At 42.9% G+C, this 12,647-nt stretch overlaps 1 long non-coding RNA gene across 1 annotated transcript; it reads right to left on the bottom strand.

Moving 5' to 3' along the window:
* Positions 1–596: 596 nt before the first annotated feature.
* Positions 597–10,391, bottom strand: LOC306666251. Its single transcript, XR_013765254.1, has 3 exons — positions 10,096–10,391; positions 4,213–4,351; positions 597–832 (listed from the first exon to the last, which is right to left on the bottom strand). It is a non-coding gene; the product is annotated as an uncharacterized lncRNA (long non-coding RNA).
* Between the last annotated feature and the right edge of the window lie 2,256 nt (positions 10,392–12,647).

The raw sequence follows: 12,647 nt of genomic DNA, 5'->3' as shown, positions 1-12,647 counted from the left end.
CAGGAAGAATGTGTTGGCTGAACTATTCTACAAATATCAATCAGATTAGTTGGTTGATGATGTCTTCCAGTTCTGTATCCTTATTGACTTTCTGTTCTGTTGATTACTGAGAGAGGAATGTTGAACTCTCCATCCTATAACTGTGGAACTGATTGATTCTCTTTTCAGTTTTTTTTCAATGTTTTTCAGATAATTCAAAGCTCTGCTGTTTTAGGTGCATACTGATTTAGGTGGCTCTTGCCTTGGTGACCCTTTTATCAATTGCATGAATGGAAGGGTGTAAGATTTCATCCTCTGGTAAGTTACTCAGTTAGCTTGCCACAGTTTTGTAGGCTAGTAGTATGACAACAAGTCATAACTTTATTACCCACAGGAGTATCAGATTTTACACCAGTTTCTTATGCTCCCTTTCCCAAAGTATTACCAGGACCCTGGTCAGATGCTTGACTCTGGGGGTCCTAATAGATTAGGTCCAATCACCTGCTGCATCAAGACTTTAATTAATAAAAAGAGGAAGAAAAGATAGTGAATCGAGACTTGAGTTTATTTGCAGTTTGACTCAAATCAGAAGATAACCAGTTTTAATATCTGTTTCCCCCAACCCAACATCAACTTTAGGATTACATAGAAAAAAAAAAAAAAAAAAACAAACAAAAGCAGAGAGCCAAGAAATACATGTATGTATATTCTTTCAGGTCATAGGGCCTTCCAACTGAGAGGCATGTTGCTATTTTGGTTTTGCAGGCTCCATCGGTCCCAGGTCTTGCAGGTGGTGGGTGTGCAGTTTCCATTCAGCTTCCCTTCTCAGCACGAAACGATTGCCTGTAGGAAGCTGGGAAGGAAAGCAACTTAAAGAGTAAAGGTTGGGTGCTTCTGTTAAGTCTTCCAATGTTAAAGGAGACCCTGTTACAAAAGACAATGTGAAGGGGACCAAACAGTACTGTATATGCAGTAGACTGCATTGTGTGAGAGGATCCCTGAGATTAGGGAACTCAAATATTTTATAATAGGCAGTAAGCCTTTCTGGTCTGTGGTTCCTGATCTTCCTAGTTTGGTCTCTTTAATAATCTCTGAAAATCTCTAGCTTTTAATTAATGTATTTAGCTGCCTGTTTTGTAAAAGACAGTTTTATTAAAACATGGTCAAGGGGCTGGGGAGATAAGCTCAGCTGGTAGAGTGCTTGCCTCGCAAGCACAAGGCCCTGAGTTCAATTCCCAGTACCGCAAAAAAAACAAAAACAAAAACAAAAAATACTGTGGTCATTGAGTTGGGGTTGTAGCTCAGTGGTAGAGCAATCGTCTAGTATGCATTAGACCCTGAGTTCAGTCCTTGTACCACAACAAAACAACAACAAAAACACAGTCATGCTCATTTGTTTATGTGTTTTCTATGACTGCTTTTCTGCAACAAAGGCAGACTTGAGGACCATTGCAATAGAGGCCATATGGCTGACAAATTCAAAACATTTCCTATCTGGCCCTTCACAGAAAGAAATTATGACCCCTGTTTACATGATTTATATTTACTTTTTGGATTTAGGTTATTTTTTGTTTTGTAATGTCTTTTCTTTTTGTTTGTCCTGTTCTTCATTTATTCCCCTCTGTTTTGGATTATGTGAATAATTCTTAGTATTTCATTTTAATTTAACTATTGAGTATTTCATTCTGTCCTTTGTATGGTTACTCTATTGTAATGTACATACTTGACATCTGATAATCTAATTAGAACCGGTATTTTATCACTTCAAGTAGAATGCTGTTGTGACAAGAAAAAAATTCTGAGATGTCCTGAATTAAATTAGAAGGGCTGGAGGATGGAGGGCAGAGAAGGGGTCGAGGACAGGTCAGTCAGTTAATTGCCATGGCCTAAAGCTACAAAAAGACTGTCGAGACCTTGACTTAAATTCCATGTGGCTGACCACCAGGGCCACTGCACCCTGTTTATATGTAGACTTTCCACACTGTTAACCTGACCAGTCCGGAAGCGACAGTACTTATTCTGGACCACCCTCCTGTTCCAGAGCCTCTCTTGCCTCCCGGCATCCTGCCCCTCTTATCTGTGACTAGTGGAGGTTCGCTGTAAACAAACCATGCCTGCCCTCTAATTCTGGTCCAGGGGACACTGTGCCAGCTGCTGCTTCACCTTGCTGCTGGCCATTTGCAGGAATTTGTTCTAAGACCTAGTCCTTACTGATTAGTGGCTGCAAAGGGTCAGGAAACCCTTTTATTTCACAGATCCTTTGTTCTCAAGAGTTTTGGTTTAACAGATACCTTACAACCACATAGATCCCTTTATTCTTCCTTTTAGTTGGAATATCTTTCTATTCATTTAGGTCTTTAATTTCTCTCAGAAATGTTTTGCAATTTGCAGCATAGAGATTGAGTACATTTTTTCTTAGATTTATATTTGAGTATGTGTGTTTAATGCGCTTATCAGTGGTGGTTAAAATACTTTTTTCATTTTCAAATTGTTTTCTGTTATTGACATATGGAAATATGATTGACCTATACATTGAATTTGGCCTATACATTGACTTTACTGAGTTTATTAATTCTAACTGTGATTTTATTTTACATTTTCTATGACTATAATCATGTCATCCACAAATGATTCTAGTTTCAATTCAGTTGTTAGACCTTTCTTTTTTTAGGGCAAGAAAAGTTGTTTTCTTCTACCCTTGTAGGTTTAGTCGATGCAAGACAGTTTAACAAGAGAAAAGCAATTTTAATTGCCTACTTACGCACGGGAGTCATAAAAACATGACTCAAAGAAGTGCCCAGGTGACTGAGGCTTATGTCTTATTCCAAACTACAGAAAGGAGCAGGGCTTTGGGTCTTATGAAGACTCTGGCAGCAAGTTCTAGGAAGGGAAGGAAGGAAATGTGCATGAATCTAGGTGGCCTGTCACCCAGTGAGTCTGTCAAGGGATAAGAGTTGTCTCAAAACAGCTTTCTTCCTGTAGAGATACCTCTGCTAATGGGAAATTCCTTTATAAATGCTCATTTCCTTTACAAAGAGGGACAATTTATACTTTTTTTAGTCAATTGAAGGAGCGGGAAAGAGCTTTTCCTGTGGGTTCTCCTTTTCTCCATCGCCTCTAGGACAACATAATCAGAATGCATCTTTTGGGGCAGCCGTCATGAAGCCCCGCACTCCTTGCCCTACTCCAGCACGAGGTTGAGTAGAAGTGAGAGCAAGGACACTCTTGGAAGGACTGGGAAAGATGGGATTCTGCTCCACTATGTTTTTAAAAATTCAATATTGTTTTGTTTGGCCTGGGCTGACATGGTCCTCAGAGGGATAAAGGCCACCTTACTTGTTTCCAAAGACATCAGCTTAGTCTCTTGCAGGCTCCAGGCAGGCAAGAGGTAAATAGACACCCCTATCATGTACATGACTGTGTGCACATTAGCAACAAAACTTCTTTGGTCAGACCACAAAAGAAGGTGCTCTTTTCTCTGGACGGTTGTTGACCTGGCTGTGTTTCAAGGTGCAGTGAGTTGAGTGTGAACTGGATTTCTACCTCTCTGTCCCCTTGGCTGGACCTGTGTGTAAACACTGCACACTGTTGGGGGTGGGGAGGGACCAAACTGTCCTGGGATCAGGTCCCAGCACTGGGGAACAGAGGACCAATCTTTTGATGCTTCCCAGGGTTTCTGACTCAAATTAGAAATCACTGATCTAAATCTCTGATAATGCACTGATACTACGTTCCTTGTAAAATAATATCGAATTTCAATATTAGGAAAGAGGAATGACATTTATCTTCACTCCTGTGTCCTGTCTCTTCCTTCACGGCTGTTTTCTCTCACCTGCCCCTCATGTGTCCTTGTGCTTGGTTCCTGTAGGAAGAGTTTGAATGCACAGGGTTAGCTGCATTTAGAGGTCAAGGCTGTGTAACCTGGCCTTAGAGGTGGAAATTTGAGAAGCAGGTAGCCCTTCTACCCTTTTCGGCTTTTACGTGTACACTCCGCCTGGGGTCATAAATTCCTTTCTGTTTTGTTGTTGTTAAAAGTTTTAAAAAACTTTAAAAATTTCTTAACACCTACAACCAGGTGCGATGGTCCATACCTCTAATCCCAGCTACTCTGGAGGGAGGATCATCAGGACGAGGATTGGAAGTTTGAGGCCAATCTGGCCTGAAAACAAAAACAAACATTTTCTGTAATAAAATATAAATTATTCTGAAAGGAAAAACATATTAAGTTATTACCCGCTCTTGACACTGGTCTGTGGCTTCGTTTGCACATTATGTTTGTTTCTTAGCCTTCTTCTGACCCCGCACAGTTTTGTTGACAGAGGAGGTAGAGAGATCTGAAGACCAAGAAACATTGCCAGGGGAGTTTCTTCATCTACAATAAGGGAGAGGACACTACATGATCTTTTCCAGCTCCTACAGATTCTCAGCAGTATCTGGACGAGAGGGAGGAAGGCAGGTGAGACGTTAGAGATCTAATCACACTGTGGTGCCCTGGCACTACCAGGCCCACCACCGCCCCTCTTGCTCAGGGAAGGGCAGCAGGCTTCCCTTCTCATAGGCGCCCAGCCCTGCGGACTTTTCCAGTCTCCCACCTCTCTCTAAAACCTTGGCAGAGTGAGCAGGTGTGGGGTGGGGCATCCGTGCAGATGGCAACAACTCTAGGTTAAAGGCCTTCTGTGCTGGGCAGTGCCAGGGCCCCACGTGGTCTTTGCATAGCCACATCATTTTTATAGTTGTCTGTTCTGCTCTTCTCTTGCACTAGGCTCAGAACTTTCTGAGCACAGATACCATTTCTTTTATCATCTTTAAAAAAAATTATTATTTTTAATCTCCAGCTCTTTGCACAGGGCCTGCCACAAAGTAAATACTCAATCCCTGTTGCTGAATCAGGGAAAGAGTAAATGGGAGGGTAGGAGAGTGAGACGAATCTCCCCAGATGTATACGTCAGCACCATCTTTATTCTTTCCTTGTTTGGAAACTTCGCACCCAGTTAGACACCAAAATCCAAAGGGTTTTATTTCCTGACTGTCTTGTAGCTGCCTCCTAAGCCCTTTCTCTCCTGCCCGCAGCTGCCCTTCCTCACCACCAGCACACCCTTCCCGACCCATCCCACCCTGCACGGACGTCTTTCCAAATCGCATTCAACTTATCACTACCTGCTCAGAAGCATGTACTTCTCAGGATCTCACATTCAAGATAAAATCCAAATTAACCAGCTCAGTCTTTCATCCCTACCATCCCATTCATCCTTTCAAAAAAACAAAACAAACAAACAAAAAAAGCTTTCTAGCTTCTGGGAGAAGTTCCCATCTAAAATTCTGTGCTCAAGTCAGGTGAGTTTTGACCCAGTCCTGCTTCTGAGCCCTCATGCAGGCTGTCTCTCTGCATCCCACCGTTACATCTTCCAGGGCTTGGTAAGCACACTTCTCCCAGAGAAGCTCCTGGAGTTGTCCCAGTTCACCTCCAATTTTCTCTTGGTAGCACTTGGTCGGGCTGAGTGTATAATTGGGTGGAATGTTGACATGATTTTAAATCTAACAACCATGAGCCAAATCAAGCAGAAATGGAGAAGTGGCGGTAACAGGGCAGGAGATGGGCGAAGCTGCCAGCAGGGTCTGAGAGTGTTAGGGCAGGAAGGATCTCGAGTGGAATGACATTAAAAGCTTCAGTGGGCTTCCCATTCTGTCATCAAGGCACCAAGCAGCAGTGGGTTCTACTTGCCAATGCCCACAACAGGATTAATTCTTAGATTGATTCTCTATTTGGAACCTCTTAGAACTCCAATTCCACTTTAAGTGCTTATAAACTAAGTATGAAGACTCTGCAGAGCCTTTCCTGGGAATGGTGATGAAAGCCTAGGAAGCCAGGGCCCTGTTGGCCTGAAATAAGCCACTCCCTGCCCACAGCTCCATGGCCCCATGGCCCGTGAGCAGGACTGGAGAGAGCCAGCATGCCCTGCTCACATGGGTGCCGCACTCAGCGGCACCTTTCTTGGTTACCTGATTAGCCATTTGTTATTAAGGAAAAAACCCCTCCCAACTGAAGCATGTTTCTTGCAGTCCTAAAGATGATAAATTACCCCAAATCATCAGAGACCAGGAAAGGTCTGAAATCTGAAGCTACCAAATCACCTAAGACTGGGGCAAGCTGACCTAAAACCAGAGCTGAACAGGATGTGTTGGAAGGTGTGCATTTCCTGCTACAGCTTGTGGTTTAACTACTGTAAAACACAAAACACTTCCTTTTTTCTTCAGTACTAGGGCTTGAATTCAGAGACTCACACATGGCAAGGCAATGCTCCATCACTGTGCTACATTCCCAGGCCTTTTCATTTTGTGTTGAGACAGGGTCTTGCTCAGTTACACAGGCTGGCTTTGAACTTGGAGTCCTCCTGCCCCACCTCCTGAATAGCTGGGATCACAGGTGTGGGCCACTAAACCCCTGACCCAAAACATCTTTTTCTTATTGGAAGAATAAGGCACTGATTAGTTTTGGGCAGATTTTTAAAAAGTACTAAAGAGAATTTCTAAGAAGAAATATAATCAATAAAACTAAAAGACCAAAAGGCAACAGACCATCAAAAGATTGAAATAGATTTGACCTGGTTAAATAAAGAAAGAATTAGAAATAGAATTAACTGGATTAGAGCTGAAAACATTTCCAGAACATGGTGTAGAGAGATGAGATGACAGGGGAAATGTCAGAACTTAAGTGGCATGGGGGATGGAATGAGGGAACTGAACAGTCTTCTAATAAAAAATTCTATAAGCCAGGCTGGGCATGATGGCACATGCCTGTAATTCCAGTGACAAAGGAGGGTGAGGTGGGAGGATTGCAAGGTCGAGGCCAGCCTCAGCACTTAAGCAAGGCCGTAAGCAATTGAGACCCAAACTGATTAAGTAAAAGAAACATCTTGACACATTATAGTGATACAGACATTAATGAAGGGAAAAAACTGTTAGTCACGGGAAAAAGGTGATATTTTTAAGCACAGCAGTAAGATCAACAGCAGATTCCTCAAAGGTAACAGTGGAGGCCAAAGGTCAGTGGAAGTGTATTAGCTTCAAAATGCTGTTGAAAGAAACAATGTGGAATTACATGTCTAGATGAATTATCACTGAAACATGTAGGTGGAAAAAGGAGACGTTTTTATGCCCCCAAAAGCAACAAACAAACAAAACAGACAAATTGGAAACCCAATAAACAACAAAATAAACAATATTAACAAAAAAGATCAAGTATCTACTACCCACTGAAGGGACGTCTGTAAGGATGCACAACAACATATAGAAGGGAAAGGAATAATTCCAGGAGAAAGCTCAGACGTTTAAGAACAAGTGGGTAGTAAGGGCATGTAGCTCAGTGGCAGAGCCCTAGCTTGTGTGAGGCTCTGGTTTTGATCCCTAGCACTGCGTAAACAACAGCAACAACAAAAACCCACAAAAACTGACCAAGGATTAAACATACATGAAAATCTCCATCTAAAAACAGTAATAGTACCTGATTTGTGAACCTAAAAACCAAGGTAGATCCTGGAACTCAAAAACATGTAAGATAGAATAGACAAAATTAGAGTTAAAATATTGTATTGTCCTCATATTTTTAGAAAGATAAGTAAATATATTTGCTAATTTTATACTTTCATTGTGAATGTTAAAAAGTTGAAGGTTAACCACTAGAAGAATAGAACTAGAACAAATTTTCTCAAAATGGGGTCAGAGACCAGTGGCATCAACATCACCAGGAATTTTTTTTTTTTCAGAAATGTAAATTCTTGGTTCCATCTCAGCAATCTACATTTGAAACTCTGCAATGGAGATCAGCAATCTGTTTTAACCAGCTCTCCAGGGAATCTGAGCCCTACCATTTGAGAACCACCGAATTAAAGTATGTGCATTTAAATCCAACATGGGCGAGAAAAGCAACTAAATTAAACCTTTGATCAATCTAAATAAGGTGGGGGGGGGGCAGAAATATAGAATGAGCCAGGGAAAGAGAAGAAGATATGAAATGATTCCAAATCCATCTTAATATTGATAGACCAAACTTGCCTCTAAAAACAGGTTTTCAGATTGTGACAAGTCTGTGGATGCTGTTTACAGACAGCAAAAGTGAAAAGAGGAGAAAACGCATGCCAGGCAAATAGGAGGCCGTCCTCTCCAAGTCCATCTACAAGACCATCTGGACTATTTTTTTCTTTTCTTGATACTGGGGATCAAACCGAGGGGCACTTTATCATTGAACCACATCCCCATTCCTTTCTATTTTATTTTATTTTTTAATTTTGAGACAAGTCTTGCTAACTTGCCGAGTGTCTTGCTAAGTTGCCCAGGCTGGCCTTGAATGTACAATCCTCCTGCTTCAACCTCCCAAGTCACTGGGATTGTAGGTCTGTGACACTGCACTCAGATTTCTTGGATCTTGAAAAGTTGACTTTACATTTCTGTAGAAAGGCAAAGAGCCAAGAATAAGTAGGTTTGGGATCACTCTACGGGTATAACTACTATTAGAGTAGTCTAAGTGTAATATAAAGCCAATACTCCACCTCCCAACCACTTGTCAATCTGTGCTCTGCCCGCCTCTTACTTACAGTAATTTCTGGCTTCCGCAGCCATTTTCCTGCTCCCCACATTACGTCCTAACATGCTAGCTAGCTATTGGTTCATCAGTCAGCTTGCAAGTCCGCTGCCGGTTCCTTCCAGCCCCCGAGATTCTAATATCTGGCAGAAGCGTGCACGCCATCTCCCCTTTTTTTCCTTTCCTTTCACCCTGGAGCAGATGCGTTAGTGGTCCGCATAGTAAAGTCTCTTGCGTGAGGCCTGTGTCCCTGGTGCATTTTTCTGGGAGCTATTGGGGAGCTGCAACTGAGAGGAGCGAGCAGGCGGCAGTTCAGCGGGAGTGCACAGCTGCGGCTAGAACATTTATTTTCCTTACACTAAGAGTTGAGACTGGTGTTGGTGATGTCTTAGACAAAGAGATGAAAGGTTTAGAGTGGGAAGTACGGAAAAATACTCATGCCTGTGTGGACACTGGCCACTATCAGAGAGGTGTGCAAGGTCAGTGGGGAAAGAGTGGTGCCCCACAACTGGTTATTCATTTAGTTAAAAATGAGTTTGAATCTCCATTTTATAAGCAAAAATCAATTCCAGGGTGGATTAAAGTTCTCAAAAGGAAAGGCAAGTTGGGCGTGGTAGCACCCGTAACCCCAGCGACTCAGGAGGCTGAGGCAGGAGGTTCAAAGGTTGGAGTCCAGCATGGACAATTTTACAAGACCCTGTCTCAAAAGAAGATATTAATGTAAAACAAAAAATTAGGGATGTGACTCGGTGGTTAAGTGTTTGTGGGTTCAATCCCCAGTATTGCCAAGAAAAAGAAAAAAGAAAGAGAAATGGAAAAGAAAGGAAAAACTTCCAGTTTTTAGAAGTCGATGTTTATCACCTCAGGTCATAGAAAGATTTCTTACAGGTCATGAAAAGCATAAAATAACAAGAATAAGGTCGATAACTTCACTGATATCACTTTTAAAGCCTATGCATGGAAAGACAAAATTAAAGAATAATAAGTCATTGGCTCCGAGAAGGCATGTGCAATGCATTTTACTAACAAATATTTGTAGCAGATTATATAAAATATCCACAATACTAAAAAGAAATAACCTGATAGGAAAGACAGACAATTCACTAAAAGAAAAAAAAAAAAAAAAAAGCAAAACATAAAATTTAATAGTAATCAGGGAAATGAATACTAAAACCACAGTGAAATATTCTGCATCCTTCAGACTGGTAAAAATTCAGAATCTGACTATACCAACTATTGGTGTGGATATGAAGTAATTTACACTAATAAAGTATAAATTGTTAATCAGCTGGTAGAATAATTGGAAAATATCTAATAAAATTAAAAATGTACATTTCGTAAGATCAGGTAATTCCTCTTTTAGGTATAAACTGGTATCAGTTTTTCAACACTACAGTGAGATACCCGAGCTACCTACATAAAGAAAAAAGGTTTATTTAGCTCTCAGTTTTGGCTACATGGTGGCAGAAATGGTGTAGTAGGCAGGCAGGGAGCCGAGAAGCCATGGAAGGGGACAGGCTACCCCTTTTATAACAAACCTCTCCAGGGTCTCCCAGGATTTCCTGAGGCCTCCAGTGACATAAGGGCGTCCCAGCAGGCTCCACCTCCTACAGGTCCAACCACCTCCCACGCCACTGCTGTCCGCCTCTGGATCTAACGTCGGGCTGCTCCCTGCTCCTTTCACAATTTGGGACGTGGAACTTGGTGGAAGGAAATAGTTTCATTAACATCAGAGTCGACTTTTTCATCTCAAATCTCTCTTTTACGGGGCTCAGGGGCTAAAGGACTTTCAGAGGAGAAAAAGCAGGAATGGTGAGTGGGACAAGGGGCAGTAAGTTCCCGTGGGCAGGAAGCCCCGCTGGGCAGGGCAGGCCTCTCCATAGAGGCCTCAGCACCTCCCTCTCCTTTTCCTCCTCAGAACATCCAACGGGAACTTGCCCTCCAGGAACCAGCGTCGACTGGAATTTTTTTGAACAGCACATTATCTTTTTTTTTTTTTTTCACAAATGAATTCATATGAGCAAAAGAAAGGAGGTGGAAGCATTCCCGCGGTTAGGGAGGGGTCTTGGAAAGATTAGGGAGAGGGTTGGGAAGAGAGGGAAGGAGTTTTGTTAAGAGTTTCTGGAGGAAGTTAGTCTGTCACTGCTCCACCTCCTGGAAGCCAAATTGCAAATCCCGTGGATCCTCTGGATCCCTGGTCCCCCAGGCAAGGGCAGCATCCTAGACAAACTCGCAGGTGACAGTGTTACCAAATCAGGGCCCCCTCCACCTGTGGTGTGCTACCCAGTCACTGCACTGACAAGATTTGAGGAGAGAAAGTTCATTCACATTTCAGCCAAATGTGAGAAGATGGGAGGGCAAGTGTCAGATCTGCCTCTGCAGGGTAGGGTCGAGGGGTATCTCTGCCATGTGGAGCAGGGTGGCCCAAGGAGGGGAAAGGTGACTGGAGGTAAGAAGGGAAGCCATTGGTGGTCTGCACGTGTGATAAGCTTCATGGCTTTCCACAGAACACGTGTTCAGAAAATGGCAGAGTTAGCACGATCTGAGGGTGGAGGTTTGGCCCTCTGATGTGAAAGAAGTTCCCAGGGGACACTTGCAAAGGCCCATGGGAAGGGTCAGTAATTTAAACCGATTTGAGAGAGATCAAGGTGGCCTCCAAGTTCCTGACCACAACTCTGGCAACCATCACCACCATGAGCACACTTGGAGGTGTTACCGTGGCAAAGCTAGCGGGGTCCGACAACACGCTGCTTGCCAGGTGACCTCTCCAACTGGTGATCAGCTAAAAGCAAGTAACCGAAGCAAGTGAAGTGGTCGAAATCTAGAAAGTTTATTCAGATTTCCCCTCAGTTCCAACTGGAGACATGTAGAAGACTTTTAAGTATCCTTCTTTCATAAGGGGAAATGCATACAGAAGTAGACCTGGTTTAGCTGGGCAGGTGTGCCTGGGTCCCACAGCTCCAGAGCTGGGCTGGCGGCTCTCTGGGCAGGCCCTCTGAGCTTTACAGAGACCTGCATGGACTTGCCTGCTCTCCCTCCTGCACAATGCCTGAGGCTGAAAAGATGCCGAGCAGCTCTGGACGTGCCAAGCCCAGGTTCCAGGAAGCCCTGTGAGCAGATTGCTCCTGCTGGCTGCTGCCGTTGGCTGGGGCGTCTGTTGGCTGGTGGTGTAACACTAGATTGGGCTGCGGGAATGGTACTGTCACACTGTTTTGGGCAACTTGAATTGTTTCTGTAGACAGGAGTCCCGCAAAAAAAAAAAAAAACAAAAAACAAAAAACAAAAAACAAAAACCTTGGACCCCACACACCTTTGGGTAGCTCTGCAAATACAGTTTTAGAGCACACCATGTAATACCTAAGCCGTGCTTAACAATATTTACAGACGTAATAAAAGAAGTCTGTGGAAATGAGAGCGACCAATTCAAGACAGGAGCGGCTGCTTGTCGGGAGAGTGGGTGGGGAAAAATTAGACTGGTGTTAGGGTCATCCTGGGAACTGCTTGGAGTGTTTTGTTTCATAAAATGGGTGGTAGAAAATAAAAGGTGTTAATTATAGTACTCATTATGCCTTTGGTATGTTTGAAATACGTTATTTTAAATGAAGGAAGAAAGGAAAGAAATGAAGTCTCTACAATCAACCACTTCCTGCCTTTGCAGGCACTGGGTTTCTTGCTGGAACCTGGTTATAAATAGTTCTTCTCTGAACCTTAATATGTTAAGTTCAATCATAGAAAACTTCTAGTGCTTTGATATGGATCTTAAATATTTAAATGTGGGCGTTCTCACCTCATGATTCCAGCCTTCTGTGATAATGAGACAGCGCAAGGAGAAGGAATCTCTTGAGATAAATCAACTGTGCTGGGAAGTGGGCCCCTCACTACATTCCCGCTGGAAGTGACACCTGCCTCTGTTGCAAACATTTGCTTCTCCGTGTGGTTTCAGTTCCAAGCCAAACCCGTTCTGCAGCATGCTTTCGGTACCTTGCTGAGACTGATCGGTATCAGCTTGCCAGGACTTTAAACCCCATTGATTCTTTCATTACTTAAAAGCCTCTTTCTTTTGAAAGTCTTTGAGTGAATCATAAAATTA

Source organism: Sciurus vulgaris (assembly GCF_902686455.1).
Source record: "Sciurus vulgaris genome assembly, chromosome: 7".
Lineage (NCBI taxonomy): Eukaryota > Metazoa > Chordata > Mammalia > Rodentia > Sciuridae > Sciurus > Sciurus vulgaris.
Note: the sequence above shows the minus strand (reverse complement) of the source record. Positions and strands in the feature narration are given on the sequence as shown.